Here is a 25,892-nt window from a genome sequence, read left to right on the forward strand (position 1 = left end):
ATCACAGATTTTTTGAAGCAAATTAAATTCCATATTTTTGTTTACCTAATCAACTTTTAATAAAGATTTTAAGTTTTAGTTTATGATGAAAGAAAATCTAGTTCAGAAAGAAAAGTCATTTGAAATTACTTATAATTAAATATTATAATATTATAATTAAATACTATAAAATATTATAATTATTATTCTAAGTTTCTGTTTAAAATAATATGAAAATATTTTAATCAAAAATATTGTACATTAATCAGTATGCTAAAACTAAAAGCGAAATTATTTCTAATATAAAGTAAAGGCTATTTATTTGCATTTCATATAAGACAGAGCTTTTTTTTCCTCATAATTTGGAAAATATCTTAAAATAAATAAATAAATAAAACTTTATATATCGTATCTAATATAAGAGTTTCAAACCACAAAAAGTTTCATAAATCCCCCACGCCATCTGGTGCGGTACTTTTTAATACTGTGTGATACCAAGTCTTCCATCCAGCAGATGGCGCTGCTGTGAATACTTCCACGCGTACTTCGGATGCTAAAAGCCTTTTTGACCGACTGAGCCACTGCTTTTGGCTTCACTCCAAAGAACTCAGACTTCAAGAAAGTGGGTCAGGCGCACCAATACTCTATTCCGTTGTAGTAAAGCGAAGCAAGTCTTACAGGGGCGCAAAATATCGATGTCTTGCTCTATTTCGTTCTTTGCGCCTTTTCTCTTTTTTTCCCTTTCTTTTCTCTTGCATTTTCTTTTATTTGGCTTCCTTTTTTTCGGAGAGTAGAAATATTTTTCGCACCGTCTGCTACGCTTTTTTGGCGTTTTTCCACAGAAAAATGTGTGAAGGAGCTTATGACGGAACACTAGCTTCATTCGAAATCAATAAGAAATATATTAGAGGGAAAAAGACAATTTTTTCCTAACACTTCTTTTTTTCGAAAATAAAGTTTGCGCAGTGAGATAAAGACTTCCACGGAAAAATAGTCGACAAAAGAATAATAAGAATAAAAAAAAAAACTTTTACAGAACAAACTTTTTGTTGGTCTTTTGTGATAACTACATCATAATAAATATATTGATGGAAATAATTCCCTCTCCATTAAAATATATATATCATTTTAATTTAGTATATTTATTTTTGCAACACAAATAAACAAATTACATGAATTTAGAGAATAAACCGTTTATATAAGATGAATCTTTACTAATATTTATTAATGTAATAATCTTTACTATATTATAAGCTGAAAAATAAAATAAGATTAAAATATGCATTATTAAATTTAAATTCTAATACAGAAACACAATTAAGAGTCAAATGAAAAGCCAAATGAATAATGTATTCAAATTATCTTAAATGGAGAAATGAAACAATGTTGAAAAATACATAACTAAATTTAAATACTTTTAGCTCAGTAACATAATTAGAAAACAAATATTAACCCAACAAAATAATGTAACGTAAGTGCCAAAACTTGAACAAAAATCTGAACTGAATAATATGTTATTACGGTTGATTACACTATTAGAGCGAAATAATTTACAAAATGCATTTATTAAGTGTTTGAAATAGAGAAAATATAATTTTTAAAACAAAATGACAGAATAGTTATTATACATTGAAACACAACGTTATTTTAAGTAATCTTTTAGATAAATTTTTATTTGAAGTTTAAGAAGGGAACTTGCCTTGTTAGTTAGTGGTATAAAATGGTAAAACCACCACAAAATTCAAAATATGTTATTCTTTTAATAAAGTTGTTTTTCTTCTTTAAAAATTTCAAAGAAATGCTTTATAAACCTTCAACATTTTTTAAGCATTGACGATAATCAAATTTGATTTTTTAATGACTTGGCTAATTCGATTGAATCTTAAATCATGTAAAAATAGAAAAAAACTAAGTTTGAAAATGTTAATATTTTCTAAACGTTTCAGACATTTTCTTAAAATGTAAGTAATTTTTTTTAAATTTAAAATAGTATGTGATTTTTGAAAATTTCTTTAAAAATTTCTTAAATAATAATTTAAAAAGTTTGTCATATTTAGCGAATAGTTTTAGAATTATTAACTTATAAATACGTAAGTTGACGCTTAATAAGAACGATTATAAATCAATTATATTCATTAGCCTTAAATCCATAAAATTTAAATCACTTTATTCTTTTACTCCACATGTGGAACAAAATAGTATGAAAAATCTTTATAGTAAAAAAACTTAGAATTGAAAGAAAAATGTAAAAAACAAAAACATATAGAATGGCTGAATTTTATGAATACAAATTTTTAAATGCTTTTTTAACATAAATCTCAGTTTAATGAAAAAATTAGTCCTTACCATAACTTTCTCTCGATATAGATTAAAGGATAGGTGTCTAACTGCTATGAAATAAAATGGAAATTAACTTTTATGCAATGAACTTGTTATTCAGTTCGAAATCTATCTGGATTTTTTTCATTAAGTCGTGTTCTATAGACAACAAGATTAAGTTGCAAATTAAACCCTCACATAAAAAGAAATTAAAAATTACCTTTATTGTGAAAACTAACAATGACGAGACTTTTCTCTTAAGTCTTTGGATTAGTATTAATGTTTCAAAGAAAATAAATTGTTATTGCTATCATTAGTGTTAAATGTTACGACAGTACTACTATTAAAACAACTCTAACTGCCTTTCATCCACTTGAATAGTAGAAATAAGAATACCTTACATTTTATTGACTCCTTATCCTCATCAACTTTAAGAAAAAAGGCCACATTTCATTAATATGTATTCAGACATTAAGAATTGTAGGGACCTTAATAAAATTAAAAAATATATTGCAAAAGTAAGAAAATAAGGTGTACTTTATTAGACTAGTCTTCCCCAACGCTCTTAATATCTCTAAATAAATTAATAAATCTAAGTACGGATTTTTTTTTTTTTGTTAATGGTTTTTATTTCGTTTCGTAATTTTATGATGTAAGCTAATAAAAAGAAATATTTGGTTTATTTATTACAATATTGAAGCCATTTTTTTTAAATTTTGGAAGATAGCTCTAACCCTGCATAATACAGACCTAAAATATTATCCGATAGCGCCCTATAAGCTACTCAACCGTGCATAGTATCTTAATCTAGAGATTCAGAATTTGTTGAATGTGTTAGCTGTGGAGAGGAATGCTATACCACAACTAAAAGCGATTAAATCTGTGCATGCAATGGCTCTATGAAGAGTATACAAACTTTTAAAAACTTTGCCAAAATTGTGTGCTAAAGATTTTTTTGAAAGTTATTGATTAAATCTGTACACTAGATTTTACTTATTTTCCAGGATAAAATTCATTCCTTACTGCATATTGTAGGTTTTCCATGGTTAACTGTACGAAATGTGTTATTGTCCACATTTTAAATTCACATTTCCTTAACTTGCATTTGATGAAATCCAACATTAACATAAAGAAAATATGGCCATTTGTTTTATTTCAAACAAATTTTTTCATATTTTGTTCTTAATATTTCATCATTGTTTCTCTCAAAATATGTTGAAAGTGTTATAGTTTGAAATAGTTTGAAAATTTAAAATATGCATGAAAATTTCATGTATCTCAAATCTCAGTAATTTTTATTTCAATTTGAAAAGACTATCTCAATCTATACTAGACTTACTCTATTATATATAATAGATAAATCAAGCAATTAGTCATATCTTAAAAAATTCATGTGTAAAAAATTGTGCGTCAACTTTTGATATATCTGATTACTGATTAGTTATATGAAAATTTAAAAGATTAAACATTAAAAATTTTTATTTTAAATTTATTCTATAACAGAATTTATATCGAGTTACAATGCAAATTCAATTTCAATGTTCATTTTGTTACTTCAAATGGTTTCCAGTGAAACTATTAATTTCATAAAAAGTATTCTTTTCATTAAAATTACTAATTATTATTAAATTTTATATTATTAAATTATTAAATTTATTATTAAATTTTTTGTCTTAATGCAATCTAATTTTAAAAAGAAATGAACTACTATAATTCCTTATAATCTATATTAACTGATATAAATCTTTATAGTTTAAAATAATATTAAACTCACTACAAGGATATTTACACAAAATAATTATTATTTCAGTTGAATAAATGTATAAATAGAATACATCGTTTGCAACTAAATTTTCTAACCAGGAGATTATTTTCTCAAACTTGTATCTCTGCTTTAGTTTTCTACTAAAACAGAATTAATTCGAGCTTTGAAAAGTATGATTCAAATACTAATTTTAATTTAACGAGGAAAAAATAATAAAATATAGTAACTTAATATTGCATAAAACAGATATGTAGTTATGCTTTTTTCATTAATTATAAACAAATAAAAAAAAATTTTACTAATCATATTTTCTAAAATATATTAAATAATTGCATCGTCTCGAATTAAATAAACACAGAACAAAACAAAACTAGACAAACTCATTAATGCATGTTACCTCCTTGAGTTTAATGCAATTGAGTTTTAAATTGCAAAGAGTCGTTAAAAAGTAAAATAAAAGTTCTAAATGACGAATTTTTACGAAAAATACGAAAACATATTGTGTAAATAGACATATGTAGAATTATTGCTTTTTTTATGTACAAAAGAAAAATTAAATGCATTCATCAACTCTTCTTTTTAATCAAGAAGCAACAAAAATTAAATTGCTGAAATTTTTATACGGTATTAAACGATCGCGTGTTTCTCTCATTGCTATTTCATTTGGCAAATATAACATGAAAAAGTGGATTTGAATCCACTATCTCGAGGCAGTATTATTCATCAATTGAGCAAACAAACTAAACTATGAAGCAAATTAATTTTTTAACGTAGGAAAATAGGAAAACTCAATGAAATTTATTTTTCAGATATTTATATAACCGTACGTTCATGAGAAATTAAATACAAATAAGCTTATAAAATTAAATAATTTTTTTTAAAAATGTATGAAACTTTTAAGGTCTATTGAAAAGGTCCATCATTTTTTAATAAGTAATATAAAACACTTTTATTAAATATGTATTTTTCATTTATTTTATTAAACTGGATTTTCAAAACAACTACTACTTTGGAAAAATTACTATTTCGTTCAACGATTTAAGAAAATTAGCTGCGAGAATACTGAAGCTTTGCACTTCTAAAAGGAAGGAGTAATGACATTTCTTTATGTGTCGTCTTAAAATACACTTCAGAAGAGGAGTCAAAAATGTATAAGTGAGAAAAAATGCTATCAAATTCTACTGAATTTTAAGTGAGGTAAACAGAAGTAATGCAAGGAAACCTGTCCGAAGAAGTTCCAGAAAAAAAGGAGGGTGTTGAAAGGTAAAATTATTAATTAGAAGTACCAAAAACTTGCATTAAACGATCATGTTGTTTTTGTTGTTTTCAGTTACACCTTTCTTTGTACTGATTCATTAGATTTTGAGATTGTGTATTTTCATAACTTAAATGTTGAACTGCAGCCCTAATGTAGACGCATTTTTACTTCTGTTTCAACAGAAATTCTAAAATTATATGTTAAGAATGGTCATTATGAAACACCCTGTGTAGCGATAAATATATTAATTAAAATTTTAATCAACTTTTCTTATATTATGTTTCACACACATGCATTTTTCTAACTTCTTGGAAATATTCAATGAAGATAATTTAATTAAATTCACTCAAAAAAGCACACAAAAAGGATAAACAATAAAATAAGCAGAATTTAAAATAAAATACCTCACTTATTTTTTATGAGAGCTTCATATGTTTACTAGCAGTATGATAATTAAAATGACAAAATATTATATAAAAATTAAAATCAGTTTTTAATTTATTTTAAGATAAAATTTTCACTATGTATTTCCTCTTAATTAGAACCTATTTTCTAATTATGATATTAAACTTTATTATATTTAATTCAAATTGTTTAGCTATTTTAAACATATTTTGCAAATTATTTTGTGAAATCAGCTACATTAGAGCTCTCAATTAAACAAAGTTATTTTATTTTTTTATGGAAGTTAAGGGCTTATGCATATTCAATTATAATTGTAATTAGCAAGCTTTTGCTGATATATTCAAGACTTTACAACTTAAAAGCTCATTTAAATAAAAATATAAATTTCTCCTGCATTCAACTATCTAAAAACCTTATAAATTTAAATATAGTTTTAATTTATACTAACTGCAAATGTAATTCTGCATTGATTTAAGTTTTAATTATTTTTGAAACATATAATTTGAAAAAAATTATAAATAGGAAATTTAATTTTTTTAGTTTTAAGCTTCGTTACCTCACAGTGGCTTTACTTAGCTCTTGAAAGTAAAGCAAATAATATATAATGTGACAACAAAATTTTGCATAAATTAGCTTTTTGTCACATTTTATTAAATTGCAAATTATTATGATTTGAATCTCTTTTTTCTTTTACAAACTTCAAACATCTTAAAACTAATTATACGATAAAAGAAAACATAATTGAGGCTTTAAGAATCTTTATTTTGACTTGTCTGAATATCAATATTTTGATTTTAATTACTTTATGTCACAAAGAAACAATGCATGTTTAAACATTTCTACCAAATTCGGTTTCTAAGATTAAATAATTGAATAAATTTAAAAATGGTACTAAATTTAAAATGAAACACATTTGTCATAAAGACTTTTAAATGAAGATAATTTAATCAGATTAGTCTTAATTTCCAGAATCATTATTAAATCTGCATATCTTTAGAATGCACATCCTAGTTTTGACTAAAACACGTGAGAGTTAGAAGTTACTTTAATAGCAGTCAATGTATCGAATATTATTTGTTTGAGCATGATTTGAAATTTAAAAAAGTACAATTAGTTGAAGCATAAATCATAATCAAAATCTGAACATTCATTCTTTCCAACATTTATATAAGCTTGTAGTAAGCCACTAAATTCAATAATAATTTACCTGTCATGGACAAAATAGGAAATGCAAACATTTAATAAAATTCATAAACGCTTTTAAACAATGTCAAATTGAAAGTATAAAAATATGCTTGCTAATAAGAAAACGTTCTTCATTCAGAATTACACTTGTGCGTCAAAATCCAACGAAATAAAAAAAAATTTTAGCTTAAAATGACAATTTTAGCTCATTTAATTTCCTCAAATGTAATAAATTAAATAAAACTATTTTGATTTGCATTTCCATCATATTGAATTCTGTTGCTGCTAAAAATATACGTATTCCAATGTTTATTCTTTTTTATAAAAATTATGTTTCTAATGAAAAAGTTTTACATCAAATTAATAATTTTTAGAAGTAATTCAACCTATTCATTTAAAATTTTTAACTTTAGTATTCAAAAATTATATAAATCAATCTTAACTAATATTTTGTTGCCATTTACTTAAATTATAATAAAAATTTTAAACATTAAAAATTATTTTTTATGTAAAACTCTCATATGTATTCATAATTATGATTTTCCTATTTATGATTTTTTATATTTATCTAAAGACTTTTATTATGTGTTGTAAATTTTAGAGTCATTAAAAGTTCCAAAGAACAAATGTAAAAAAATTATCGCCCTTCTCATGTCATACATACCAAAATTCAAATTCCACCAACAAGATAAATTTACTTCAAAAAAAATTTTGTGATCTTCTTTGTGTGCATTCATATTTAGCACTAAATAGTTGACATAGTTCTAGTAGAATCCTCCGTATTAGACGCGAATGTAAGATATTTTGGTCAAATATAATTAACGAAATTTCTCTAAAATTAAGAGAGTTTTGCGACAACGTTTAGAGTAACTTTTTTTCCACTTTTTTCTTTAAAAAAAAATACATTCTGAACATCAACGTTAATTGTGGTAAATGTTAACGTAACCAAATGCATAAGGTTACAGGCTGATTTCTAATTATTTAGGCATATTTCCTTAAAAGGTAATTTTTGTACCTTAAAAATATTACTAGTTCCCTAAATTTTTTCCTAACTAAATCTTTATTGAAAAGCATAAGGATTCGTATAATGATTAGCATGCTTAAAAATAGAGAATGATCCTAACTTGGTTTCCTTGGAATTTTTTGTATAATAATGGGATAAATCGAAAGAGCTCTGTATTTTTCTTATATAGCATTTTATTTAGAATACGCGAAATGATTTGAATAAAGTATTTAGATTTATATGAAATTACATTGCTTAGCTTTTTCGGCAAATGAGTCAGAATTAAATAATAATGATGTATCCGATTTTCAAAGGAGGTAAAAATTCTGGGAATAATTATGCTTTCTAAAACCATATTTCTTTTTCCAAAAAAACCTACTTAGCATTAAATTATGTTTTCGAGTTTTTTAATATTTCTGATACTTAAGTTTACTGGGCAAAGAAATTCTCCCTCCTGAAAAATATTATAACCAAAATATTATTTAATACAATGTTACGTTACCTCTAGACCTGCTATAAATACAGTTCACTTGTTTAGGTCTTGATCACGAAATCTCCCATCTTAGGCTTTAATCCGAAATTGCCTAAATTAGGGTGATGTTGAATTTGACAATTTTCCTAAAAAGATGTCCAATGGTAATCAAATCAGGCGATTTTGTAGATCAATCGAAATGTAATAGGATCTGAATATTCATAAAACGGGTTACATATTCTTCCAGCTCTGTGGATTTTAACTTTACTGATGCCATCTTGAAAAATCTGGGCATAACTTCATATTAATCATGAAAATGTTTACTGAGAAAGGAAACACCTAGTAATGTTAAAATAAATATAATGCCTCATTTTAGTCGCCATTACAAAGAGCGGTTCTTAATCTTTAAAAAAGAAAACTACCCCAAAATATCACTCAAAAGAAGTATTTAATAATGCTTTTCATGATTACCTAGAAGTTGACTATTTTTTTGCCCGATGTGATAATGTTACTTCATTCACTTGAACTTAATTTTAACACTTTTGCACTTAATTCGAGATAAAAATTGTGATAAATCTATAATCCTTTAAAATTGATAGTTTTGAATGCTTGTGCAATAATGAATGAAATGCTGAACATTCATTATTGCATGCCAGTCAACTTTAAAGACTCATATCTTTAGCAACATAATTTGATTTTGAACTTTGTTAATCATTTCTTCCAAATTTGCATAACAAAAATTAGTCTTGTGAAAATGATCGGAAAGGTGAATCATTTTTCCTCTTTTTTATGTTAAAATATTAAACTTATAGAACCGATCCATCAACTTCGCAAAAAGAATCAATATAAAAATAAGAATGTGTCATAAGGTTTAAGTATTTGACACATTAATTAACTTGAATTTTCTGTTCTTATGGTGTTATATTAGGCAGTTTAACAATTTTCATTTTTCTGCTGCAATAAATTAAAGTATTTTTCACTTTATTCTTTAAATACTGCAATCTAAAACTAATCAAAATTAAAAACGAAAAATAAACATTTATTTGGTGATAAGTTACACAAATAATTGTAAAAAAATAAAAAATAAAAACCTCAAACTTTTGGTCTAACAATCGCATATCCAAGTTGTCTAACCTGAAATATGCTATTTAATTAGTGCAGATGATATTTTTAATTACGAAATCAGACACAAAAACATACTTTCCCTTAATAAATATGCAAAATATAGAGGTAGCCGTTATTTGGAATATGGTCCTAATAGTCAAGGCAGAACACTCGGTCACTGAATAGTATCAAAAAAGTAGTATTTTCAAATATTCATTTCTAAAAAACTATTTAAAGATAGAACATTTAATAAAAAAATATTATAAATTATAGTAAAAAACAATGTTTTACATGGATATTACATTCGGATAAACAATTTCTATAATTGTGTATAGCTTTTCTTTTTTTTTTCATTTGATTTTTTTTCCTTTTTTTTGAGAATGCGCAAGAGGAGAAATTTATGTTAAAGGGTCGAAACATTCAAATACTTTCCTATCTAAACCATTTGGACTATTTTTAGAATGCAACTGCCCCTTCTCCCCACACATTTTGAGGAAAATCCAAATGCATTTTTATTTTATTTTTGGAAAATACTTTTGCGTCTGACTATGTCGTTAGCATTAAAGCGCATTTAAAATTTGGTTTTTAAATCACTAAAATTGAGCCCTATTTTGTGACTTTACAATCACTAAGTCTAAAATTATTTATGGTATTTATATTTTTGCGCATTGTACACTCCAAAGATATGATGAATTGGAGAAAATAGAAATGCGAAGAAGGATGGACAGACACCCTAACAGTTTCTATATTTCATAATCAACATAGTGGTTAAAACAAGTGAAGATAAGTAACTCATACATATACCAGTTCTAAAAAGTCGTAAGAAAACGCAACAATTCACTCTGAGCAGCACAAAAAGTGCTGAACAAATTTAGCTCCATTTATTTTATCCAAGTCAAATAATATTAGATAAAGGATGGATATTACTGTGAATTTATACACTGACAGAAAAAAAATTCCAACACCGCACGAACGAGTTGTGCTAGATAAACTAAATTTAGTATGCTTGTTTATACAACTAAGGGATGATGCCTATTCAAATTTCACGCTTGGTGCATGAATTTGGCGATAGTAGTGTCACTGTGAACATGTAAATCAGGGTTGCTTTGCAGGGTTGCAATCAGGGTCACTGGTAAATTAAGCACAAAAAAAATAATATCCGGAATACCTTTGATCTAATGATCAAATTTTCATATATTTCAGCTCAATCATCGAGTTCAAAGGTGTATTTCACAAATATGCTAATTAATTAGTGTAGACGAAATTTTAATTTACGAAATCACTACTTTCTCTGAGTAATATACCTGTTTTTCGACGCATTATAATTTCAGACTCCCAAAATATAAGGTGTATCCACATTCTAGATCCTATTGTTTTGGTCTGAAAATATGGTCCCAAATAATAAATATGGACCAAAATATGATCAAGGGAGTGATCGAAAGTTTGGACCAAAATTTTTATAAAATCGGTTGAATAGTTTCGGAAAAATCGAGTTTTAAATATCTGACTTTTTTTAAGGTTCGATTTCACAGGAACAAATTTCATTCAAATTTTGTATTCTTCCACATAAAATTATTCTTCAAAATGATGTAAGTATTTGTATACGTTATAATTATTTTTTTTACTATTATCATGGTATTTTACTATGGTATTAAGATACAGGAAAATATTTTACAGCATGAGAACTAAATTTATTTTACTAATTTTGAAATATGCGTGGAAAAAGTCACTCTTAATGTTTAAATTATTGAGGTGGTATTTTTTACCAGAATGCATAGCCAAAGATACTCATAAGGTCAAATCCAAATGAAATCTGAATCCACACTCATAAGATCAAATGCGAATGTCAAATGAAATTCACATTTTTATTTAAATGAAAAAATAAAATCAGGAAACCTTTTATTGCGTATTCATTTGGAAGAATTCTCAATCTTACATTAAATTCCATACGTTTTTGTGTGTAAGCTTTGAAGTAATTGTGTATGCGCACTTCAAGTGCGATGCGTCAATTTTGGTGAAATGTGCATACGCCCATGAAACAATATATCACTCACATGAATCAAAATAACCGATTTTTCCAAAACCCATCAGTTAAAAACAGTACCGTAGTGAATTATTATCCTGCCATCGACCACAAAACCTAAACAAACACATACAATGGACGTGTATATTATGTAAATTAAACTTCTACCACCTAAACTGTATAATTAAAATAAATATATTCTATAATTGTAAGTAATAAAGCATATTTAGCTTCTTATGTCCTAAAACATTTATACAACCTTAAATTTAAACTAAAAGAAATGAAAGTTATATTTTTATTAAATTCGCCAATATCTATGTAATCACACGATTCATTTTAGTATTTTATTATAATGAATCCTCCATATTCATTTTATGCTGGAGTTTCTCGGTAACATATCCATGTTGTTAACTTGAATGTAGGGTTCAACAGAAAACAGTATTCAGCAGTTATGTACAGCGTGCTTGTAGCTTTGTAAAACCACGCCGACAAAACGTAACGATACGTAGAATCTAAAAACGTAAGCACATGCGTGGTTGCTTCAAATCTTACGTATGGACGCGTAAGGAATCTAACGTAAATATGCGAATTCTTCCTATTTTATGACAAATTACCAATACAATTGAAATAATGGTTATTAATATATTTAATACTAATAACTAGCTTAAACTAAAAACATTTAAAAATAAAGACATAATTATAAAAGCGTTATTTTTTTTAAATGTATCATGTTGTAACTTATTTTATCGTAAAAAATGGTGTTGTTTTCTTTAATATTATTAAAGTAATCTCTTATTAGAAAATTTATTTTAACACCTTACATTTAATCAGTTGAGGCGAAACTGTGACTATAAAAATTACATTCATTGTCTAAAAGCGAGACGTTTCTATACTGTGCTGTTTTCAGATTTAATTTCAGTTTTATAATTTACTCAGAATAATGTGCAAAAATGTAACATGTAGCTATAACGGTGACAAGTAAAACAAAAAAAATAATACATAAAAATAATACATAAAAATGATTTAAGATCTAATTGCAAAAGTTATTTCAGTTTGAAAGAGCTTCTAAAAATGAAATGTTTAAAAACAAAATATTCGATCATAACAGTTGAAAGTTTATAGGCAGAATTTAAACTGTTTAATATATTTAATATGGTTAAGAAAACAACCCAATATTTCTATTGTTAAAAAACAATATACAATTCATGTATAACAACCTTTATAAAGAAGATTCATATATTTATGCTACTCTAAACTATAATAATTAAACACAATTAGAGCTGTTTTTTCACTTTATGCGGGAAGATTAAAAATAAATATTTCCTCTAAATTTTTGAAATAATTACTATTCATTAAAATATCTATAATACCATAACGTATATAAAACATACGGTCATGAGAAAATGGATAGGTCTGATTACTCAATTGCAAGATTTTCCCACTTTCTCTCCTAAATTTAGATTCAAACATTTTGCTTTTCACGAAAACTGTTCATTTCTATGCAAAACTTATTTTTCACTTATTGTAAAAAAGATACCTAAAAGTAATTTTGTTAAAATTGAAATAATTCTGATTTCCAGATTTTCGTCGTTTGTTTCATTTCTTTTTAAAAAATAACTTAAAGGTGATTGTTTTATAAGAAGATTATAAGCTGTTTATTTTATTGTAAGAAGATTGAAGATATAAGAAGATTATTTTATAAGAGGATTAATAATTGTTATAAAGAAGATTATTTTAATTTAATAACAATTACGATTCATTGCAATTAATCATCAGGTGATAGAAAAAAATTGTGCTGAATTTCGAATTAAAATAGAACCAAGTATTTTTTTAAAGGGAAGTATATATTCTCTATAATACAGGGTTAGTCTAAATAACACATTCGGTTTAAAGGGAATGTTTTTTTTATAAATATATGACAAGCAAAAAAGGGTGGTTTATGAAGATATGTGCACACTCAGCTACTCTGTGATACATATTCAATGCTTACACCCTTGAACATCCGATGTAACAATAATACAGTTTTGGCCATTCGCTAAATAACAGGTTTCTATCAATATCCATCAATTGAGCAGTGACTCGTATCTTTAATGTTGTTAGCATTCACGGTACATTAACTTGTTAAGGAAAAGTGTATATGTACCCCGAATGCAAAGTTGCAATGGGTAAACTTATGTGCCTCAGACGCTAACAACACTGAAGATGAGCACATCTTTTCTTGTGAGGAACATTGATAGAAGCATAGCATTGAGCAAAAATGAGAATTGCATTACGGTAGGGATGAGTGTCTGATGATCAAGGGTGATCATTGAGCATTTGTAATTTATACCATATATTTATTTATAGTGAGCGTTGAACACCAGACCCTATTCTTAATTTACGACTTATCAATGTTCACCTCCGTAGTCTTGTAATTTTGAACCCAACCCAGAAGACAAGAGAACTCATGTATCAAGCATCGGAACAAACTAGCTTTCTTGGGGGATTTTTTGATGGAACTAACCCGCATCTGCTTTACATGACGAGGAAAACCACGAAAACCTCTCCGATGGCAAGGAGATTCTTACTCATGACCCGTCTACTACTGAGGATATTTTTTCTGCTTCCACAACGGTTAGTGTGAGCTGGAAGCAGAATTCGTTTCAGATTCGAACTTTGGTCACCTCTTTGGGAGACAACTGCTCTATCCCGTAGGTCACCGTGGCTCTTGTACCAGATGGTAGGTGTCTGTGGGCGACTTTCCATACATCATCCATCTTTGTACTAAAAACCTTGTCCTTTGAAACTAAATGAGTCATTTAGTCTAACCCTGTATTATATTTTTAAGCATTTTTATAACGTTCTCTTAAACTTTTACATATTTATTATAATTTATTTCATAAGTTTTGCCTTATTTTTTATCTTTTTAACAAACTTATTTATTTATTTTCATAGTATCCATATTTTTTGCCATGAGTAAGTGAATTTATTAATACAGAGGTTTTTTTCTATTTGACATCTTTTATCTGTGATGTGACAGGAGGGAAAAGAAGATTCCTTTCCCATCAAGAAAATGTAAACATTTTACTTGACTTTCACAATTAAGTGAATTGCTCACGGTACTTCTCCATATTTTTTTTATGATATATATATATATATATATATATATATATATATATATATATATATATATATATATATATATATATATATATATATATATATATATATATATATATATATATATATATATATATATATATATATATATATACATTAATTACTATTTTCTTTAGCCTTCGTTACCTCTCAAATAAATGCATAATTACGGAATTTTAGTTGAAATAAGTTTCCTAACAGGACCACAAAATGATCAATTGTAGTTTAATAGTAAATACAAAGTAGCATTCGAAGCGTCTATCTAAAACAAATTTAAAAAAAACGAGCAAAAAATAATATTTAAAAGTATATGGCATTTTAAAATCTTTCTGGGAAGGGATTGTTGAAATTTTAATAATCAATAAGATAATAAATTCTTAAAACTGGATTAAGATTTTTTTACTAAATTTGAGTTTCTGTATAGGCAACTGTGTTTAAAAAAGAAGGAAATAGAAAAGTGAATTAATTTATTTGTTTTTTAGTCTCTGTTAGTAAAGCGTTCGAGTAGTGAAGATTAAAACTCAGAACGATATTATTTTTTATTTAATTTTTTTCTCCAAGTGCTATTATTTAGTAATAAAAAACGGTTTTGAATTATTGATTCAACCAACATTTATTATAGATGTAAGCAAATAGATATTGAATAGTTTTTTTCACATCACTTTTTCATATAAATTCGTAACTCAATTACAATTTCATATAAAAAAAATTCAGAAACTGTAATTCAATAGATAAAGTTTCTAATCTCTATAGAGTATTTTTGCAAGGTAGATTATACACGAATTTTTTAAATGGTTTACTTAATAAAAGTTCATAAAAATTGAATTCCAAAAATAATATTACTAAAGTATTTATTGTGTGTTTTAATCCTTGGTTCTAGATCCTTTCTCGTGTATCAAGAGGAACACAAATGTTAAAATTAATGCACGGACAAAATATTCAACTTCAGGTTTTTTTTCTCCCACATTGAAGAAAATTTAATATGTATTTTATACCAAACTTTTCCATTCAACTAGTCACTTCTAGCAGCCAACTTAATAACCTTCAAAAGTATTTTGTACAACATTTAAATTTCAATCGTTATTTATTCAAATGTACAACACACTGTATTTAAATATTCTAGTTTTTCAAGACCTTCTCGTTCTCCTCTCAATACATAACGTGAGTATCGTATAATAAATATTTACTATTGCTTAAACACTACAAGAGCTCCTATATCGTTATATTGTTAAATCAACTTACAGCACCATAACAGCTTTTATGTTACAATTCTTTACAATTTTGGAACACAAAACTAAATCTAAACATTACTTAATTTCAATCATTTCTTTAGTTTAATTTCTATGAAAATGCGAAAGTAATCTAAGTAAAAATTTACCGTATAACTAAATAAATATTTCAAAAGTGAACATGCACTCCAAAAAAGTTTAGTGCTTATTTTTATTATACCTAAAAAGTATTAAAATTTTAATCTAAATTTATAGCAAAAGTTTTGACTATACAATACAAAAACTGCTCGAAAATAAGAAAACAATATTTATGATCATGCATTATTCCAACACATTTTATAATAAATACATCCCAAAATATTTTATTAATTTTCTTGACCTACAGTATATTTCTATCAGAAAGTAAATCATACATACATTTCATTTCAAAAAAATTTTAATATTTAAGTAATTTAGTAATTTTTGTAAGAAATTAATCCATCGCTATATACAGTTATTTAAAGATTTTTTTATTTTGTCGAAGTTGCCCATTTTAATTATATTATTTTTAAATTATTTACTTAGAATATCCGCAAAAAAAGCTGATTATTGTTTTATTCTTTAAAAATTTGCATTTTCAAACTGTTTTTTAATAATAATTAAGTTTTAGGCTATCAATTTGCCTTTTCACAAAAGGCATTAAAAAGTACAGATTGCAGCGAAATAAGATGCATTTATTTTCGAGTTAGCTTATATTTTATTTTATGATATTGTTTACACATTTTGTCTTATAAAAAATAACTTGTCATAAAAATAATAAAAAATAACTTTTCATAAAAATTGAAAACACCTTTTAAGTTCAATAAATACCTAATCTGTATTCAAAGAAAGTTTATTTATAGAAAGTTTTTATGCATCTTTACTAAAAAATATTTTTTTAAAAATTATATTTTTTGGAAATTCATTAAAAAGAACTTTTCACAAAACATAGATGCAGACTTTGTGAACTACGCTTTTGCGTAATAAATTTCTATAACAATTTTCTATAACAATAACAAATTTTATAGATTGAGTAAAGTGTTTAAACTAAAAGAATCAATAGCAAATATTATTAAATTATATCATGAATAATTATGACATTTCAGCAGAATAACGCATCTTAATCATTAAAATAAATTGAAATTTGAGTTAACATGTCATATTTCATAATAAATGCAAATAAATCCATATGGAATGAATTAAAATTTTAGAACTTCCTGCTTTAAAATCAGCTTGCATTATTTCAGTATGATTTTGTTCTGCTTTTAACTGAAATTTATGAAGCTAAATTGCATATAACGAACCGAAAAAAACATGATTTGAAAACCAAATTTACGATACGAAACGTTAATTTTTAAAATATAATGCAGCTATTAACAAATATAAAAAGTATTTCTATAATCATAGCAAAATAGAACAGGGAAATTCAATTTTCTACTATGAAACACTTAAATAGGTAACTCCCCGAAATATTCATGTGCTGATGCACATTCTATATTTAATGATCATATATTTCAATATAATGAAGAATGAATGGTTTTCTAATGATATCTGTGCATTTATATTGACCAGAAAATTACTAGGCATGATTCAGTTTTCCCAGGTGAATCCTCAGATTTGTTTGATTGTTATCAGTATAAAACTCTAAAATAGTTATTGAGATATTGTTTACCAGTAAAACATTTCTTTATCCTAAATTTAACAGTAGTAGCTGTATGTTTATTTATCATATTTTCTAAATATTACACTTGTAATTTTAATTCATATACCATAATACTTAAAATTAAATTGGGTTTTTCTTTATTGTTAAGCAATCCTATGATATTAACTAAGTACGAAATATTTTATGATAGACAATTTTAAATATATATCTAAATCTACTGTATAATAACTTTTTTGCAGTTATTAAACGTGATTTGGAATTAACTTTTCGCTATATTACCATATTATCTCATTGATGAAAAACATTTAACGAGTTCTTATATACAGAAATTAAATAGAATTTTTAAAGACCAATTTTCTTATTAAGTTGCAACGGTAACCAAGCAAAATGATTAGAAATAAATTTTATCCCAATAATATCATGACCTAAATCTGTAAAATCAAATTTATGTGAATGCAATAAAATATATTTTTTTAAAATTTTAATTGATTTTTTTTAATTTAACAATAGCAATATGTTTATTATCAAGAAATAAAATTGCAGCAATCGCGTATATTAGTAAGTAATGCTAGCAAGGAACCCAATCCCCTAGTTTTATACAATTAGGAACATTCATGCTTTGCTTGCAATAGTATAGAAGCTTAAAAATTCAACGCAACTCTGGTGATTAAGCATTTTTAACTAAGCTGAAACCACTCATAAGTGTGTAAAGTGTGTTTCTTTGCAGTGGAAGTCCTAACAAGGAAAAGCAGATTTCTTGGTTGTGAAAATAATCATGCGCTACACCTTATATAGATGGATACTGAATTAGTTTGCAGATATATTTCTGTGAAAAGCAAAAATTGGAGGTCCAATGAATGTCCTACATGTGTGCTAAATATCATAATTTCTTACGTACACGTACACTAGGAAATCTCGACATTCAACATGCACTGATAGGGAAAATTTAATCATTTGTTTTCTTTTTTCCCTTACATTGATAAATGTCGATATTCAACATACACTAACATTGAATCATGAGAATTAAATTAGCCTGATTTCACTTTTACATCAAGAAATTTTCACATTAAGCATTCACTTAGGCGACATGTTATATTAGTACTTTTAGCCTAAATGTACTAATAAAACACCCCCCCCTCTCAGTCTCTCTCTCTCTCTCTATCTCTCTTACTCTCTCTCTCTCCCTCCCTCCCTTTCTCTCCCTCCCTCTCTCCCTTTCTGTCTCTTTCATTGCGTACTCACGTTGGCAAAAATTGATATTCAGCAAGCACTTACATTGAATGATAAGAAAATAATGCTTTTTTTAATGTCATTAATTCTTACTCCCATAAATAAATATTGACATTCATCAGGCTCTGAGAGCTAATGTTGAATCAGTTCATTTGTCTAGTTTCCTACTTATGTTCAATTGTAGATATTGACAAGTACTAATAGTTACGGGTGGTAAAAAATAAAATTTCTTTAATATCGTTATTTCCCATTTATATCATCAAATTTCGTCATTACGTTTTGTTTCACTTTCTATTGAAAAAGGTAAATATGGACAATTAACGAACATCCCAAATAAGTGTTAAAAACGAAATTTTCTTAAATATGATTATTTCTCGCACACATCTGCAAATGCTGACAATTAGCATTTACTGAGTTGAATAAAAAATTTTAATCAATATCAAAATCTCTTCTTTATATTAGCATAAGTCAGCATTTAGTTTTCAGTAATGGTAGAGATGTAAAAAGCTTGTATGCAACATTTACAATAATGCATGTTGGCAAAAGTAAAAAACATTGATATATAAAACCCCACGTTAGCGAATGCAACAATGCAGTTTCTAACAGATATTTGTCAGATTTTGAACTTTAATAGTAATATGTCTCTTACTGTAGTTTTGAGATCATTGATATCGATAAGGATAGCACATTTTAAAGTCATGCATTTCAAATTTAGCACATGTGAAACAATTGTGCATGTCGAAAAACTCTTTGCCAGAGCATGAATCTCTAATTTTATTATAATTACGCCATTTAAAGTGATCTTTTTTCCCTAAAGCAATGTTTATACAAAGAATCTTCAATTAAATTTTTTTAGGTGTGTAAAGGTGTCTTTGAAATCCTTTATAGTTAAATTTTTTAATTATTTTACATAAAATATTGCATATGTGACTAGACGGTTACCTTACAAACTTTCTCCACCGATTAGCATTAAACCTGAATTAATATTTCGTTTACCTTAGTCCATTTTACTCCATTTACCTTAACCTCTATATATTCAATAAGTAGAACTATCCATATAAATCGTATTTTCATGAGCCTTATTTTTACTACAGCTCTCCTTTCGTTAAGAAAATTGTAATAAGTGAAATACTTTTGTGATTTTGCACAAATATAATGTGACATAGTTTTTTTTTTTAATATTTAAAATTGTCACTGCACATCAAATGGGATAAACAAAAAGCAATTTTCTGGTCAATTAGGTGCAAAAATATACATTTAACATGATTTTGGTTTAATTTTAATCAGGAACACGACTCTTAGAATGTTAAACCATATTTATGAATTAGAATGTTTAGAAATTTTACTAATATATTTAAGAGTCATAATTATCTAGTATATTACATTGCTTATAGAGAACTTTTTATTGTTTATATTTTATAGTAATTCTATAATCATCTTTAAACCACTTAAAATCCATGAAGTTGTTACAATCTAAGCAATTTAAATTTTCTCTATGTTAAAAATTCATAAGAGCCTCCGTTGTTTCGAATGATCAACTTTGCGTTACTCTCTGATTTTGTTTCGCAGTAAAAAGCTGTAAAACTTGGAAGCGTGAGAGTATAACTGCAGGCAGAAAAATTTATCAAAAATGGGATGGAATAAAAGCCCTTAACAATCGGTAGTTATTTCGAGAATTATAAACAAATATAATTATAGTTTTAAAAAAATACCACAAGAGCCGTGCAGTCCAGAGAATTTTCAAACACAGAATTGCTGTTTGACCTTCTAAAAGGTCTTCGCTTATGAACTTACAAAGACGGGTTGCTTTTTTTTCTCTTCTTTTAAAAGATGCGCAATTTATATATTAAAACAAGTTATTTTTCTTCCAAGATTAAGCCCACATTTTTTTGCCAAGATTAAGTACATCATTTGTGAGAATAGCAAATATTTCCATTCAATTATGTAACTGTTTTTTTATTGCAAAAAGAATTTGTGCTACTATAAAAGGTAACATTTAATTCATATAAAACTACTCTGCTGACAAAAACTATCCTCAGAGGTAGTTAAATCAATGGTTAGAATCATGTTTCCGTTAGAAAAATACAGGAGGTTTTCACGTTTTGGCAACTCTCTGGAAGATAAGTTTGTCTTAATACTTGTCTTTATAATTGGATTCAGACTTGTATGAAATAAGATCTACATTAAATTAGAGTTGTAATTAAAAGTATTAAAAGATTTTAAAAAAATTTCTACAGAATGATATATTTTATTTTTTGCTTAATAACTATATTAAATTAACAAACATTTGTTTGTCCTCAAGGAAAATTTTCAATATTTTATGGAGAAACTATGATTATTTCGGAGCAATTATGGTGTTTGATATAAGGAGAAAACAGAGGGTAAAGCCCCTTTGTCTATTGAAAATATACAAAAAATTAATTGATTGTTTTAGTTTGTTGAATAACTATTTTGTCAATCATTATTTCCTCAGGAAAAAACTGCTTGGAATTGTGGGATTTCAAAATAAGTTTTGGAATTGTGTGATGCTGTAAAATATGGCAATAGTATTTTTATTTAATTTTTTGATAATTGTTATCAAATTACATTAAAAAAATCAAATTTTATAATATAACTCTGAAAAAGTTATTTTGGAATCAAATTTCTTTAATGTAGAGTAAACTGAAAAATAGAAATAAAATATTCGTTGATAATATGATTTCGAGATATGTTATAATTGACAAACTAAGTATGCTTGTTTCAGTAATTTTACAATTTTAACTTATACCTATTAAACATTGCAACTTCAATAACTAATCAAATTACTGTTATTTTAAAGTAGAAAGTTTAAAAAAGATCGAAAGTGTATAAAATGATAAAATAATTCAACGAATTGTTGAAACCATCCAAAATTTAAAAGCTTATTTCAATTATTGAAAGATTAAGATAATGTTTCCTTTAAATCCTTCCGAAAATAATGATTTTCTTTAAAATTATCTTAAATCTAATATTGACTTAATGCTAAGCTATTTATATAACCTTTACATCAACTTTAAAGAAATATATTTAAATGTTTTAAACCAATAACTTTTAACTTTTGAAATCAACAAATTCTTTTTTTTAATGTTTTTTTTTTCAAACTTCCTATATTATTACAACGCCACTCTCTTGTACATAATATTCTCCATAATTTCACCAAGTATGTACAACTTAGAAAAATATTTATGTATTAAATCTAATTTTGACTTAAAGTATATATAACTTTGAAACTTTTAAACTTACTTTTTAACCGATTTTTTTTTACGTTTTAAATCAATAGCTCTTATTGTTTTAAACCAATGAACTCTCTCATTTTATTTATGTCAACTTACTATAGTTGCAGAAGTAGATCAACAAGATCTAAAAGTTACTCATTAGAGAAGTAAAGAGATTGCTTAATGCATCGATATAAATTGCTACATAATATTAATTAAGGGAATAGTAAAAATTTCTATGCTAAATTGAGTTTCAAAAAATAAATAAGCACTGGTTTTAGATAGTCGGATTTCATGCTAATCTTTGATGTTAATATGTATATCATGTTTATGTTTTTGACTTTAATGCAGATCAGGTAGCATTTTACTTTGAAACTTGATCCTCGACTATTCTGTAGCTTCAAAATCACGAAACCAAAAGTAGGTAATTAATATTTAAGTAAATTTGTTATATGTTATTAAACTCCACAATTTTATCTATGAGAAATTGGATGGAAACTAACAAAACTGTCGCAATACCTTTACTTGCTTTTGTCACCCAAACTTCAAACAGACCGCTACAAATCATTCCGACAGCATCAGCTGTTAGTATTATTCCCACAAGGCATTGCGCCAACTCTTCCTCTTCCCCCAAAACGCCCAATGACTAAGTAAAGCATGTCAGTTGTGAACAAACCCACCACCAGTTAACAAAGATATTATCACCCCAATCCCATTATAATTTTTGTTTTCTTAGGTCAAGACCGTGATCCTCCTCTTCAACGTCTTAATAATGTCATCGCATCCTCATCTTTAGCCAGGGCATCGTGATATATAACTGATCATTTCGGAAGATCAAGAGCAATTATAAAAGAGTAACTATTCTACATTTACACTAAACTACAGAAAAAGTCGATTTTTTGTGTGCTTACCTTTTTTTTTGGAAATAAGTGGACGGCCCTTTAAGTTGGAATTTTCACGATTCTAGGAGAATGCTGCTTTTTGTGTGTTTGATTCAAATAAGCAACGTGGAGAGTTAAAGATGTGTAGGCGGTTGTTTGCGATCGCTCACTTTTTCGTAAGTTTTTGTCGTTATGGGGGGAGGAGGAACCGGCAGTTGTAGTTAACCGTTTATAACCGTCGCCCTACCAGTACATTGGCTTGACTCAGAGAATCGAGCATCGATTTTTACCTCCGACATCTACCCCGACACAGCAATGTTTTGGATTAAACCCTGCCATCTATCGGCAGTCAGAGGAGTTTAGAAGTTCAATAAATATCACGTGTAGCGGGAAAGCCGAGTTGTAGGTAGGGATCGTTGAAAGGGAATTGCTGAGAAGCGAAATTAGGAAAAAGGGCAAAGGACTTAAAAGAACAACGTTGAGGGAAAAACCGATAATTTGGAACAAAAAGAATATCGAGAACTGTTTTGAATGAGTGGATTTATAAAGTGAAATAAAAATTTATTTTTCGAAGGTTACATCGATTCTGTTTCTGATTTAAAACAAATTAGATTTGCTTATAAAAAATATACATTTTGTTTGTCTTCAACATTTATTTTTTAATAAAAACTAGAAAGGTTTTTTTTTCTCCTGAAACTATTAAATTTAAATATGATGGGATAAAAATTAATCCGGCAACTCAATTCCATATCAAACAATTAAAAATCTTAATGTTAGTTTTCGTTTTATTAATTTTATCCTTAACTATTGGAAATTACTTTGACAATAGTAAAGTTTTAACAATGTTTTAACATAACTAATAAAAATAAAGATCATATATGTTCATATTAAATTAAATTTAGTTTAGATATTAGATCATATTAGATTTTTTCGCTTTTTTTATAAAAATATTAGTGATTGTTGAAACAGCATTTAAATATTAAGTCGTACCAACAAGATTTAAAGAAAAAGTATCTTGTACAGAATTAAGGATTTTTTTTATCATGGTTTAATTTTTCTAAAGTCAATTCCGAGAACTTATTAGAAATTTTCCAATATTTTAAACTATATCATTTTTTAAGTTTCAGTCTGTAACAATTTTTATAAGTTGACAATGCATTAATAAATTGTAAATTCATTAAAATTATATTTCATAATAAAGCAAGAGTATAAATGCAATTAAAGTGATTTTTTAAACAAAAATTTTAAATTTAACTTCTGTTTAATCAAAATCACTTCTAAAAAGACTAAATTGACTGATTTATTTATATTTTAAAATAATATCTTCTTTTTACTTATTCAGTTATTTTTAAGAGTTAAAAATCAAAATTTTCATTGCATGTGAATATTTTTAACCTAACTGAAATGTTTTGAATGTTAGAATTTTCGTTTCCAGAAAGCAATTATTATTCTAGTTATGCTAAATCTTATAGAAAAAATATTAAAAAAGCAATAAGATATTATGTCCTCTGTCTTAAATCTATGAAGCGTCTTCTTATGACATTGAAATAACTCCTCATCTTGTCACTATTTACATTTTTACTTCCTTAGTTTCATAATTTAATTTAAAAACAATTGGATTTCGAACGTCTATAATAACTATAAAATGGACATAAAATTATTACTCTGTCCAACGCGATTTGATGAATAGAAAGCTTTAACAGATCTATCTAAATTGTCTGATAGATATAAGCTGATCTATCTAAATTTTCTGATCTATCTGAATTGTCTGATTATCTTAACTGATTTATCTAAATTGATAACTGCGTAAATGTACACATTTTTCTTCTATCAGCTTTACTATATACACAAGTTTTATGCTGGGAACCCTAATGTTTTTACGTTTAATTTCAAATTACAAAACAACAATTTTTCTCAGTAAATTCTCTTTTTAATGAATCATTGTAACTTTTTTAAATACATCAGATTTTGGGGCAAATTCAGTAGCGAAGCTAAAATCATAAAGTTTGAATTTAAAAGAAAAACGTCCTTAAACATTAATATTTTTACAGACATTTACAATGAATTAAGTGTTCGAAATCAGCATACAAAATATGGTCAAAATTCGTTTAATAATTCTATGAACATATTTAGTAAAGCTATGAAATTTACATTTTCTGCAAATCTAAATTTCTGAAAGTAAAGCTGATAGACAAAGGATGTTTGCACATTTGAAATCAGCACTCTAACCATAGCCAAAATCAAATATAAAAAATCTCAGATACTAAACAGTGTGTTGAAATGGGTATTGATTGTGCAATACGTATGCTTGAATGCGTTCTTGACTTAATAGGAAAAAAATTCGTTGATCGATAAATAAATGTATCTTAAAAATTCGAGTTCACATTTAGATTCACAGCTCCAAATGTTGCTAAAAAACCTAGGCATATTTATATCTGTTAAAATTAAGAGATCGCTTCGAAAAAGTTTCAGTTTCAGTGTTTGAACATAATTTCTATCGCGTTAAGTATTAAGTGATAAATCGTCATTTCATATTTCGGATGTCAGGGCATTTTTTTCATTAACATTAACTTTAACCAAAGTGTTAAAAAAGAATTTAAATATGCTCAATTGCATAGATTATTCTTATCTTTCCAAACAATCGTGTATTTTAAACAATGCTTCAGTAAACCAAATGGATTGACAGAAAAAGTATATGGGTGATGTTTAGTATGTATTCCGAATGTTATGTAACCGTAGTTCTGAGCACAAAATTGTTATCACTTCATATTCATTATTTTTATTACTTAATAAAATATTTCATTTAATTTTATCACAAAACTGTCCAGACAATTCTTGCCATCAGCGTAAAATGCTGTTTGCTTTAATTTTATAAGTAGGCATAAATTATGAGAATTAATTCAAGTAAAAATTTCTTTTTCACATGTATATAAAAAAAAGTAAGAACCTATATGTGCATAGGGTAAACTAACCAGTGAAGGAACACT

At 26.4% G+C, this 25,892-nt stretch overlaps 1 protein-coding gene across 1 annotated transcript in view; it reads right to left on the reverse strand.

Moving 5' to 3' along the window:
* Positions 1 to 23,216, reverse strand: part of LOC107454174 (complexin) — a 323,104-nt gene extending 299,888 nt beyond the window's left edge. The window contains exon 1 of the mRNA XM_016071265.5: positions 22,936 to 23,216. The gene's annotated coding sequence lies outside the window, so the exon portion shown is untranslated. The remainder of the gene's footprint in view (positions 1 to 22,935) is intronic.
* Between the last annotated feature and the right edge of the window lie 2,676 nt (positions 23,217 to 25,892).

Source organism: Parasteatoda tepidariorum, chromosome 3, assembly GCF_982258835.1.
Source record: "Parasteatoda tepidariorum strain Cologne lab strain chromosome 3, Ptep-v5.0, whole genome shotgun sequence".
In the NCBI taxonomy this organism is placed as follows: domain Eukaryota; kingdom Metazoa; phylum Arthropoda; class Arachnida; order Araneae; family Theridiidae; genus Parasteatoda; species Parasteatoda tepidariorum.